Source organism: Aquila chrysaetos, chromosome 5 (assembly GCF_900496995.4).
Source record: "Aquila chrysaetos chrysaetos chromosome 5, bAquChr1.4, whole genome shotgun sequence".
NCBI lineage: Eukaryota > Metazoa > Chordata > Aves > Accipitriformes > Accipitridae > Aquila > Aquila chrysaetos.
The window spans coordinates 67,263,364-67,276,102 of NC_044008.1; positions in this window are offsets into that span (position 1 = coordinate 67,263,364).

Sequence of the window (12,739 nt, forward strand, 5' to 3'; positions counted from 1 at the left end):
CCTCAGCTCCATCCCTCGGCATGGCACAGGCTGGAAATTGGCTTTGGGAGGATGCGGGGAACGAGGCAAGATGGGCAGCATGGAAAAGAAAAACAAAACCCCCCAGCGCTCGTAGCTGAATAGGAGCGAGCTCTCCAACCCCAAGTTATGAATTTTGTCAATGAAATTAGCCAACAATGTTTGGGAAAGAATAAAAATAAAGCAGTGAGGGCTCAAAGAAAAACTAGCAGAGCCCCCGAGTGAATGGGGGCTTTGTTCGGGCTCTGGTCCCTTCAATAGGCAGCCTGAAACCCTGTGAGTCACCGCGCGCTGCTGGCCAGGCGCGGGGCCTCCCTTAATGGGCCAGTGGAAAAATCTGCCTTGCTCTCATTTGACAAGCTAACCAGCAAAAGAATAAAGTTAATTTACTGTTAAAGTTAATTTGTTGGGTAAGAGGAGGAAACGAGAAGCATGTTATAATAAATGCAGCAGCAGAGAGGCTGGCCTGCGGGAAGGGGTGTGTGAGGCGAGGGCTGTCCCTCGCCCCACTAATAACGGGGTTCGTTATACCTGCGGGTCTCACAGTGCGTCTGGGCAGCATCAGGCACAGCCCCGGCACCCCGGTAATACTCTCTGCAGGGAGAAACCACCTTTACATAGGAAATTCCTGGTACGGCAGCGGTGTGGTGCTGGCGCTGGGCATGCGTGTCAGCCCAGCCACATCCATGACTGTGACTCCCCAGGACCAGCACCAAACCCGGCACTGGAAATACAGATGTTTGTTAACGTGAGGTGGCTCTGCAGCCTGGCTTGTGTTTCGGTAGCTGAGATGCAGGCAGGTAGCCCACCTTCAGTCGCACCACGTGTGTTTTGCACATGGAGGTGGGCTCTGCGGGGCCGTGCGAAGCAGCATATTCCTGGGCTGCGAATTCATCCCCGGCCACGCGCTCAAACTTGCGGAGAATTGGGAAGCGCTCCGCGTGCCCTGCCGGCTTGCGTTGCACACCCTGGGGTGGGGGAACAGGTACTGTTTTCTGCAAAATCGCTTTTGTACGTAATGCGGGCTTTTGCACGCGCAGACGCCCCGTGCGTGGTTTTGTGGGAGTAGCTGCTGTTTCCAAACAAAGGGCTCCTTTCTTCCCAGCAAACAGAGGTAGCTGGTGTGAGATGAATAAAACCTGCCGCCAGCCTTTGTTCTGTAGTACCTAACACACCCCGTTACTTGGTGCTTGGCATCGTACAAATATACAGCAGAAGAAAGACTGTCCATCCCCCGCGGGGCTCGGCGGAGCTGCCTCGCTTTGTCCCACCATCGTCCGTGGCCCTTCCCGCAGCCGGGGATGCCCCAACCGAGGGTGATGGTTGTGCAGGGTGAAGGATTCCCTGCCTGGCACCGACCCGGCATGCCAGGAGCAGTGCAAGCGCCTGCCCCCGCCATCCCGGCCCCTGGGCACGCCGCCACGCTGCTGTGGTTTCAGACAGGCATGGCTTGTCTTTGGAGGCTGCCGCCGAGCAGGGGAAATTAGGGCATTTCTGAGTCTATCCGGCTCGCTGCAGGGTGCTGTGGCGGGGGCACACGGCAGCAGCAGCGGAGCCGCTCAGCCCCTCGACGGTGGAGCTGAGCCGGTGCCGTGAGCCGGAGCAGAAGCCCGGCTTCTGCCGGGGCTCTCCTGCGGTCCGGCGAGCGGACGGTGGGTCATATCACCTTCCTTGCCACGTAAGCCGCTATCTAATGAAGCAGAGAGGCACCAAGATCGTTTCTGGATCATACGTCGTTTGGGAGGAAATTTTAATAATCTGTTACAATATTTTCAAATCTGGGTTAAGCCCAGGAACGACACAGCAGAGTTAACTGTTGGGCAGCCAACAAAACTGTAACATCTCCCCTTCCTAGCTTTGAGAGGCCATGTTGTGACCAAAGTAATCCTCCTTTCTGCTCACATCACCTTTCTGGATTTATCATTTTAATGTTCTCTGGGCCACCAAGCCCCACAGCTGTAAATTAATTTTTAAAGTAATACAGGTTTTAAAACTTCCATCTGCTTTAATGAGCTTGGGGGAATCCTGTTGTATTAAAAAACATGCATGCAATTATTTTTCCATCTTGGGTTTCACCAGTTCCCAGCACCACTCTGCGATGACATCTTCTTCCCCTCTCAAAAGTGTTTTCTTGTGATAATGTGGCATTGTATCCTGATGGTGTGTGTTTTGCTGCACGTGGGCAAGGCTAGAGAGGACTTCTCTAAGGACGAAGCAGTATCATTAGCAGGTCCCTTGGTGGCTTCCCAGTCACCTTTCCATTAATCCAGTTCTGCATCACAGAATTACGAAGCGGCTAATGAACAGCTCCAGCGCCGGGAGCCTGGAGGTACCGTATTAACCGGACGTCTCTTTGAACTGCATGATTTCTGGTGGGAAAACTTCATGGAAAAACGAGATCGTGTTTGTTTTCACAGCCTTCTGCATCTGTTTTTAAATATTTGCTCACAGTAGTTCTGGTTTTTTTTCTTTTTTTTTTATTAGCAATTAGCCTAATAAGCCACCTTTTCATTGCTCCGCATGTAGATTAACCACTTCAGAGAGTACAAAATAAACATTTTGCAATGCATGCATGTATCTTCTGGAAAAGATGAGTAACTTGCTTCCACTGAGACAAAGTCCTCCTAACATCAGGGTTTTGCTCTAATCATTAGTGCCCGAGATTTTTTTTCCCTTTTATTTCCCTTAAGACAACTTCTTACAGCATTCGTTAACCTGAATTTTTAACACAATTAATTCTTATTTAGCCAGTGCATTCAAAATTATGTTCTTTATAAGTAACAAATAAACAGCCTGGGAATGTGCAACTTCCTTCTGGTACCTGAGCATTTAGAAGATTCATCTCTGCTGAGATCAGCGTTGAGCAACTTGGACAGATTTCAGCTGTCGCATTAAAAATGAGTCTGTAAGAGACAGTCCTTCTCTGCAGCCCATGGGCGAGCTGGGTCTTTCGGAGGGACGGGAGAAGTAGCATCCGAGAAGAGCACATGTACCCAAGAATCGGTATGCTGTGTTGCCTGCCCTTACTGCCTGATGGAAATCAAGCCACGTTTAACAGCTAAATCACAGTGACTAAAATATTGCTGATCCTGATGATGTCCTGAGCTGTAAACGCAGAGCACCAGGCAGTGCTGCCGTCTCTTTGACACCTCCATGCTCGTTGCTACCATCCGGGACTCAGGCAGCAAAGCTGGAAAGCAGTAGTGAGCAGGCACCGGGACTGAGATGCCCTCGCAAGAAGTGACCCTTCCAGTTTGGGGCTGAAACCCACGGCTGGGCTGGATGGGGCAGACTTGTGGGTGATGCTGCCTGTGCCGGCTCTGTGCTGGGGAACGGGAGGACACCATCCACATGGGTGACGTCAGCTTGATTTTTCTGAGCTTTCAGGTAACTTCAGAGTAAATTGTTCCAGAACCAGCAGTATAAATTAAGCCTTTCCTTCACATCTGAGATAAGCCCCTATCTCTTGCCTGCTGGAGGAGCTCCAGCATCCTCATGTCTTCTTGCCATCCTCTGGGCAAGAGGTGGCACAGCCAGTACGGGGCCATGCAAAGCAGCCTGTCCGGCTGTCACTCAAATCAGGAGTCACACTGCATCTCAGTGGAGACCCTCCTCTAGTCTTTTCCCCCCGTACATGCAAAATTTGTAGGATCTTAACATCTTCCTGACTTCTCTGTCAAGCATGGTAAATGTTGTTTTCCAAAATGAGCAGGGGACAGTGGGAGGAAGAAACAGGCAGCATGACTGCATGAGCTCAATTTCTTTGGCAAATCAGGTTAAAAACAACCGAGTTGTTTGTGCTTATTCCTTGCCATCACAGTATTGCCACTCCTGGTGGAGCACCCCCCCCCGCTCCTAAAGCAGAGATCCTGGGTGCAGCACCCTACATTTTCACGTTGGTTTTTGCTGTTCAGCTTGAGCTACCTGGCAGTCGATTCAAAGCCCTGAAACCGCTGCCAAAAATCGGGCCCTGCGCGAGCGATGCCAAGTGTCCGAAATGACCCAAGGCGGTGGGGAACGCGGGCTGCCTCCTCCTCCGCACCCAGTGCGGAACCCCCGGGGATGTGCTGGGTGGTCCCTCCCCGGCTGGCCGGGGCAATGGCCGGAGCTCTAATAAGATCAGTCCTGCAGTGTATTTCCTGAGCAGCAGGAACAATGAGCCTCTGTCCCACATGCCGCTGCAGTGAGAACGAGAACCAGACCGAAAAAAAGAGTGGGGGGAAAAAAAAAAGGGGGGGGGGGGGAGGAGAAAGATCTTCATCTTTCAGCAAAGCTGCACTTACCTTAGCAAAGCTGAAATGCTTAGTGCCTACACCAGCAGACAGACAATAAGTTATCAGTGCTGGTGAAGGACAACATGGTTTTTTCCCAGTGCAAAGCCTTAACCACCCCCCTCCAGGGAGCACTTTGCTCGTCTCATGCCCACAGGGCCCCTTTCCAGAGCCGGTGACAAATTCCACATCACCGCAAAGGAATTTCCTTTCCCTTCCAGAGATAAGGGACCAGGCTGGGTGCAGCAGGCGTCCCCCCCTCCCCGGCTGGCATCTCCTGCAAGAGGGGTTTGCTGTGCTGCCCCAGGGGCAGGTAACAGCCTCCTCCCATTAGCAAATGAGGTCAGTGGTCCAAACGTGGAGGATAACTAACCGGTGAAACGGAGACCAATAAATGGTTGGACACCGGACTCTCTTAAAATCCCGTTTTGCTGTTGTTTAAGGCTTTTGCGTAAATGACAGCTGCAGGTTCTTGGGGAATTTGATCTTTCTCCCACCCTCGTGGCCAGGGCAAGCCAAAGGGTCCCTGCAGAGCTCCCTGGTCCCTGCCTCCGGGCTGGCTCCCCATAAGCGCTCCTCACCCTCCAGGAGCCTGCCCGCAGCAGAGCCAAGGGGCTTTGACGAACCCGTGAAGACCTTGCACCAGCCGGGCTCTGTTGGCCCCAGAACTTGTGGATTTTCTTTGGAGAGGTTTTTAGGAGAGAAGCTCTCAGAAGGAAGTCCTTCAAGTGTGGCAGGAATCATGCTCTTCCCCTGCTGCTTTTTTGCCTAAAGCTTTCCCCTGGGCCAAGCGATTAGTTTGTGTGACTCAGTAGCTTTGATGGAGCACTGCTGATTTACACCAGCTGATGAGCTGCTCTGATTTTCTTACAGAAAATCGCTGTTAGGCTGTTACATTTAACCTGTACTAAACTGTGCATGAATGATTTATTGTGTACTTCTCATGCAAATGACATTAATAGACTCTGTCATACATAGGAGAAGATGCTAGAAGATTACTAAAAGCTGCTGCCCTTAAAAATGTTTCAGAAGAAAATAATGTCTTACATTGTATTACCTGGGAAATACATCTGACTCTCCCCTTGAAGACACATACATGAGAGAACAGTGTGAAGGCTGCGTTGCACTGCATTGTGTGTGAAGCACCTTGAGGCTTTAACAGAAAAGCTACAAGAAGTATTCTAAAGGAATATATATCGATAACCAGAGCTGCATTATGAGGAAGGAGAGAACTGTTTTCCTCACGTATCTTGTTCAACCCGACTCATGATCCAGGAGTGCTTGATGACTTCAGGATCAGACTGCAGAGAAGAAACAAACCAAAAGCAGTCCTGTCTAATTAACTGAACATATTTACATGTGTAAAACTCTCCTGTAGTCCTCGTAATGACTAATGCATAATTATGCACAGACAAATCCCCACAGTAAACACAAATATTTTTGTTTGTGATTATTTATCTCAGGAGAGCTTAGCAATTTGTCAGGGCTTTGCTGAGCTTCTCAGCTGAGCCGAGCGAGGTGTGGGCAGCGGGTGGCTGCCCTTGGTCACCCCAGGAGCCATTTTAGCCACGCAGCAATAGAGGAGGGCAGCTTTTTGCTCACAAAACATTTTTGCATTGAGAAATGTAGATTTGGATCAAACCAAAGTATTCTGCAAGTTTATTCCAATTTCACGGAAATACTGTGGTTTCCCCCAAGTTTAGAAAACATTCACAACCTTTTTATACTACAACCCTCTTTCTTACGTGCTGCCACCCCCAGACCGCCAGGGTGGGGACGGGCTCATGTGTACTCACCGTGTCTAGATGTGACGTTACCAGGTGATGTTTGTCCATCAAGAAAAGCTATTTCCCGGTGGCTCCTTGCTCTGCCCACGTTCAGTTATCTGAACTGCACAGCTGAGCTGCAGGAGGCAAGTAGGACAGGCATCCTCGAGGATGCAGCATCCTCTGGCACATTGCAGAGGGGATGTCTGTAGAGGAAAGAAAGGGACATCCTCCAGTGGCCAGATCACTTGGTCCCTTCACCATGAGAGGCCCAGCATGGACACAGCAGGTTCCTGTAGGGAAATACTGTATTCTCCCAGTGCCTGTAGGAGAAGTGATGAAAACACACATGGAAAAAATTAATCCTTGTAGCCAATTTGGAACGAAGATTTTAGCTGGGACAGAGGGAGTCTACTGGCACGTCAATCCCTGCACCACGCATGCCGGGGAGCTAAGGGAGTGCTGAACAGAGCAGAAAGCCAGAGCACTTTCAGGGTATAAAAATGCTGTTTTAAAGCTTTTGCACTGGCCTCGGTGGATGCTGGATTCTTGTACTTTGACTTCAGCTTTTGCTGTCTGCTGGTTCGCCCCAGGGCGTTTCACAGGTCAGCTGCAGGGACGGACAAGTCTCCCCTATGCACATCCCAACTGATGTGTGTTTGGCATCAGCTCTGATGTCCCCGGGTTTCAGTGGGGCATCTGTATCAGCGAATCCATAGTGCTTTCCTCTTACACAGCACGTTATGGTGGTCTGGAAAGATGTGGGGGAAGGAAAGCATGAGGTAGCATTCCCAAGCAAACACTGCAACATTTCGTGGACAGGTACAGGCAGCCGAGGGCCTGTCTGCCTGGTGCCCCAAGCTTGCTGGACATGTGGGAGCTCTGATCCACTCCACTGGTGTCACGTCTCCTCCCTGACACTGCCGTCCCCCTGCTTGGGAGCAGCGTGGGCGTCTCACCCTGCACCGATGCCTGCGCAGTGCAGAGAGCCTTCCCGAACCTCTCCGGAGTCACCAGGCTCTCGGTCTGCTCTCCGAGTCCTGCGTGCCATGTCATCTTAATCCATGGAGCCATGCAACCCCTAGTGATAAATTCATCACTTAGTCAATGGCTTTCCTCCTAAAATCCTCTTCAGGGAACAATTCTCCTATGTCTGATACAGTGACTAATTGATAACTTTCTTTAAGGGGACTGCACGATAACTTTCTTTAAAGCAGTATATTATGATCAGTGGGTTTTCCAAGGAGCGTGCTGCTCTCTTAATTCTCACCTTCATTATTTTAATACCTCTGTAAAATGGATTTCTAATGGATCTATATTGCCATAAAACTTTAGGGATGGTGGGTGGGTGTCAATAAATTCTTTGCAATCCCAGCGACTCCGCCGGCTGAGTAGGGAGCAGGGTGACAGGCTCTGAGGAGAAGCCAGGTCTTGACTCAGGACTGCAGCTTCCAGCGGCGTGACCTTCCCTGATTTGACCCCATCCTGCTGTCTCTGAACACCTTGCAAAACTTCATTAACCAACATGACTAGTATCTGTCACAAGCAATTCTTTCTCTCCCACCTCCTCACCCCAGGGATAAATCATATCAGCTCTGTCAGGAATACAAAAGCTGCCCTAGGTACAATCCAGCCCGAAGTGTTGATACCTGGTAAGTCTGTGCAGAATAACAGTCATCACATCAGAGCATTTTCACCCAAACATTCCAAGGCAGGCAATAAATGTACATTATATTGGCATCAATCCCCTTCAAAACGTTCTCTGCCACTAATGGGATGGAAGGCAGCAGCCACTATCCCCAGCTTAATCAAAGAAAGAAAGAAGTGGATGTTATGGCCCTCCGAAAATATGGGGAGATTTTAGAGGTCAAACTATTCCTATGATGATTAGCCAGGACATTAGGAAAAACTTTTTCACCATTGGATCCATCACCTGGTCTCTTGAAAACTGGTTAAGAATCTTATTTTTGTCTCATCCAGGTTCTTGGGCTACAGTAACTCATTTTTACCTTGGACATTGAAGTAGATGGTCCAGAAATTGCTTAGAAACGAGCTGCAGCCATAAGCATTTGCCATTCTGCCATCCTTTGCCCTGAAGAGCTCCCAGGAACAGGAGGTGATGGAGTAAGGGTGATGCCTGCACTTCCTAGCACACGTGGTATAGAGAAGTCCTCTACCAGAAGTGTAGGAGACTGAAGTCAGATGCTTTGGCTTGTTTCCTTGCTGGCATTGGAGGTCAGATGTACATTATAGAGGCCTGCTGCAAAACCCCACTAAAGGCTATTGTTTGTCCTAAGAAAACAGTGTTTGGCTGCCACTGGCATTGTGGAGGTGGTAGGGGAGCAGTACCTGGCCTGAGGACTTGTTGGGGTGTTTTTTCTTAAATATTTGCAAGTCCTTTAACCGCTGTTTTGATAGCTGGTGGGGTGCTAGAAGATATTCTCCTCCCTACCACTTGTTTCAGAAGATTTTTTTGTCCCTTGGGTTTTTTGTTCTGGTGCAGCTGCTTGAGCTATCCGTGTCAAAAAAGGTCAGACTGGTATACACAGCAAATTAACCTTTTTGTGGACTGCCTGCAACTCTGCTTTATTTCCATTGGGATAAGAGACTTGAAAAGAGGTAGGAAAACCAAAAGCATTTTGAGTTTTGAGCACATCGGGAAAACAGCTCCAGTGCTTTCCGTACATGCACGAGGCTCTGTGCGGGATGAAGATAAAAATCAACAAGCTGAAGGAGACTCTGAAAAACCTTTTTCTGAAAGGCCTTTTCAGCAAAGAAGTGCTGGCATCTTCCTCCCAGTTCATTGAAAGGTTGGGCAATCAGGTTTTTTTCCCTTTCTGCTACAGGATTTTTATTACAGACACTTGGCTTGGTGTCCCCCCATCAGTCTGCCAGTGCCAGATGTAACAACTTGAGTATTTCACGGGGGTTTTGCACACTCGGTGGTGGGTTTTCTGTAACATCTGCAGCCGTGCCTGGATGATGAGCACACTCTGTGCCAGTAGAATAACCTGCATCTTCCCTCTGCTTGTTCTAATCCCCTTGTACCAATAAATGATGACCATGAAGGTAAAGACCAGAGTAAGAGAAACCTATTCTTGGAAATACTTTTATTCTCAGAAGCACGATGGGAAACTTGCATCTCTGCACATTTCTGCAGCCTGTAGACATAACTCGGGGTGCTGCGTTCACGTTATAACCTCTAAAACATTACTTCCTCTCCCCCAGAGTAAGCTATAGTGTCAAGTCCAGGGCTCTGCCCCCTCTGTTCAGGGCAGATTATGTATTTATTGTTAAACAGCTATTGATAATAAGCAGAACGTGTTATTGCAGCTGCTGTGTGCTGTGGCAAGCAGGGTAGAGAGTCATGTGCTTCTTGCTTGCTTTTTGGCCTCAGGACACTTGTGTTCTTGTTTATACAATAGCTCTGCTTGGAGAGCAAGAATAAAAAATACCTTGTTTTTCCCCCTTACCAGATTGCTGTTTAGCATCATGCTACATCTTTCTCATGGGAAATACAGGTTAGAGACTCTCAGGTTGGGGAGGGAATTGAATCCAGATGTTACTTTGTCTGGGCAACTATTTGAAGTAATGGGTTGTTATACAAAAAAGGGGAACCAGCTCATCCAACCTAGGGGTAATAGATGGGCTTTCAGACTCCTGTGATGATGCTTGCTGCAGTGGCTTTGCTGATGTTAAATGTCTGTGCATGTTTTCAGGAGTCCTTTCTGCTGTGGGCCGGTGCCGTGGAGAGGACATTTCATAGCTGGATACAACCCCCCCAGTGCTGGTTGTCTCACATCGGGGCACGGTCCCACCAAGTGGACAAAGAACGGTTATTCTTTTTGCATGAAAATATGGGGAGAGAAACATAAGTTATTAAAGTGAGTTTTTCCATTAAAACAATGATCTGCAAGTGCATTTAAGCATTCACCCTAAACATGCAGTTTGTTGGTAGGGCGGCCAGGAGGGGTGTGTTTGTATCTTTCAGAGGGAACAGACTCAACGCAAGTGCCTCGCACAGCCATAATGCTCTTGGAAACCTGGGGAAGAGTCTGTTCTGTCCTGGATCCTGCCCTCCCAGTGCGGCCATATATAAAACCCTGCCTCTGAGCATTAGCTCAGACAAGGGAGGGCTTTTGAGGTGTAGCTTCACCTCGTGCGGGCTCTAGGAAATCTTGTTCAGCATCAGACACCAGACTCTCCTTAAGGCATAACGTTGCATTTGTCATTAAAAGCGTGGCTAGTGCTGGTGTCAGGCTTTGAGATTAATTTTGCGTGTGCTCGTTATTGCTCGGTAAGAAGTGCTTGGTGACCATTTTGACCCACTTTTGTACTCAGCTGGATCATAGAAAAATAAGCAAGAGGCGTAAAGACTACAGTGGATGAATACTTTGCGTGGAGACCTCTGCTTGGCTTAGCTTTGGCACTCTCAGCAAAGGTAACACCGTATCTGTGTGATTCCTCACACTCACGTCCATCTGTTCAACGTGTCCAGCCCTCTGTGAACGTTTTTGGTCACAGCCCTTTCCTCGAGACATGGGCGTATTGAGAAATTTGAAGTTTACAAGGCAGCGGAGCAAGTGCAGGAATTCTTCCTCCTCTGCGAGCAATGAACGGCTGGGTTCATATGTCCCTTTTCCTTCCCTTCACACTAGATCACATCTGTTCTTGCTCATGTGTGACAAAAAAAGACTACCTGAGTGCTGGGGGAGAGGAGAGAGTTCAAAGGCAGTAGCGGATGCCCGAAGCGATGGCTTCCATGCCGGAACAGCTCTGGAAAATAAAGCTCGAGGAGAAGCTTGCGTCCTGCCACGGTCCTGCAACAGTGGCTCAGCTCAGGCCGAGGGGACTATTAGGGGACAGATGTACCGTACGTGGTGCCAGCAGTGACCAGCCGCTGCAGAGCCTCAGCCCGTGGCACCGAGGGTGCAAACACGCCCGGGATCTCTGCGAGCTCCCAGGGAGCACAGCCAAGGGAGTGGGGACGGCAAAACCCAGGCAAAACCCTGGAGGGAGACCAAAGCAAGGAAAAAAAAAATAAATCAAATTTGCATTGGATAAAGCTCTGTATTTAATGGTAAAAGAGCTCAGGTAAGAAAGGAATGGTTTACTAGAATGCATTTTTACCCGTTACAGATAGTATTTTAGAACGCGGGTATCAAACACAACGGGCTCTCTGTGTCTGTGTGGCTGAGGTTACATCATGCTTTTTATGGTAATTTTGCCAGGGCCAAGAAAACATATTAGTATACAAATCACTTTCAGTTTTATTCCATTTTGACATTTCAGGGTCTCCAGCAACTTGGCATCACTCTGCGGAGCCAGCCATTCTTGGAAGTATTTGTGTGTTAAAAGTGTGTTTTGAATTACAAATATTTGCACATTCACAACACATAATTTAGGGCCACATTTGACCAGGAACATTCCTCTGTGCAATTGCCAAGCAGATTTTTTGATCTAGGGCGGCCTCCTGTAGGTACATTATGAGTATGAGGATGCTTGTCCCATACGCAGGCGAAAAGGGCACGTGGCTTTATCTGTTCTGCTTCTTCTTCGGGGTTGTTGGCTTATCAGAAGGGCAAAATCTCTTTCGAAAGAAGCAGTGTTGCAACCTCCTGCTGCTGTGGGGCGGTCTTTGTGGGAAAGAGTCTATAGGTGCTGACCTACATTTAAGTAAGAAGAGCAAGCCGGGAGCTGCGCCGACTCCTCCTGCAGCGGCACCGGTGCTGCTCTTGGCATTGCACAAACCGAGGAGCACAAGGGCATTTTCACTCTAGTCCGGGTCTGCCACCACCATGGTGTATGAATTCACTCCTGGTGAAAGGTGCCAGACTGACATTCCAAACGTGGGGGGAAAAAAGCCTTGTTCTTAATAATTTTTTCCTTTCTTTGTGCTGATGAAGTACAACGGGACATTTAAATCTGATTTTTATAACATTTTGCATATATATAGATCACGGTCTGACCTGGAGAAGACACTTTGTTCTGACTACAATGATCTGATATTTCATCTTTTATTATTTTTTGTCTTCCACATAGTATTTCTGTTGCATTCTGGCACAATATGGGCTCCCTCCAGTGGTCAAGGGACACCGGCCTCCTGCTGCCGCTCGCCCAGGCGCTGGAGCTGGCAGGGTGGCTTTGGTGCACGGCATCACAGATCTGAATAGAAATCATATTGGGACTGTACTTTTCTTATTTTCCCCCACCTCCTGCTGTGTGTGTCATCCCACTTGCAATAGTAAACGCCCTGCTCTGTAACCCACATCCAATTAATATTTAAGTGGAACGGCCTGCGCAAATAAAGATTCAGGCTTTAGATTTCCTTGCAGTTCCCAAAACGTTCACTGCAGAAGGGGGAGAAGAAGCAGGAGAGGAGAGAGAACCGGAGAGGATCTGCTGAAAGACCTAGACGCAACAGTTTTTAGCAAAAATGACTCATGTTTGCATTCCACTCTTCCCGTGGTACTTTGAGACTGGATCCTGACTTTCTCCTCAAACCTGCATACAGTTAATGTGGTTACTGTAGGGGGTAAACCAGTCCCTCCGAAACGCTGCATTGCCATCTCGTCTCTCCTAGGTACACAATTCCTAGCCGTTCCCCGGCTTTGGTTAGCCACAAGTTCATCTAAAACGTTGCAATTGTTTTTCGTAGGCACCTTGGGTAGGGACGGGCATCCC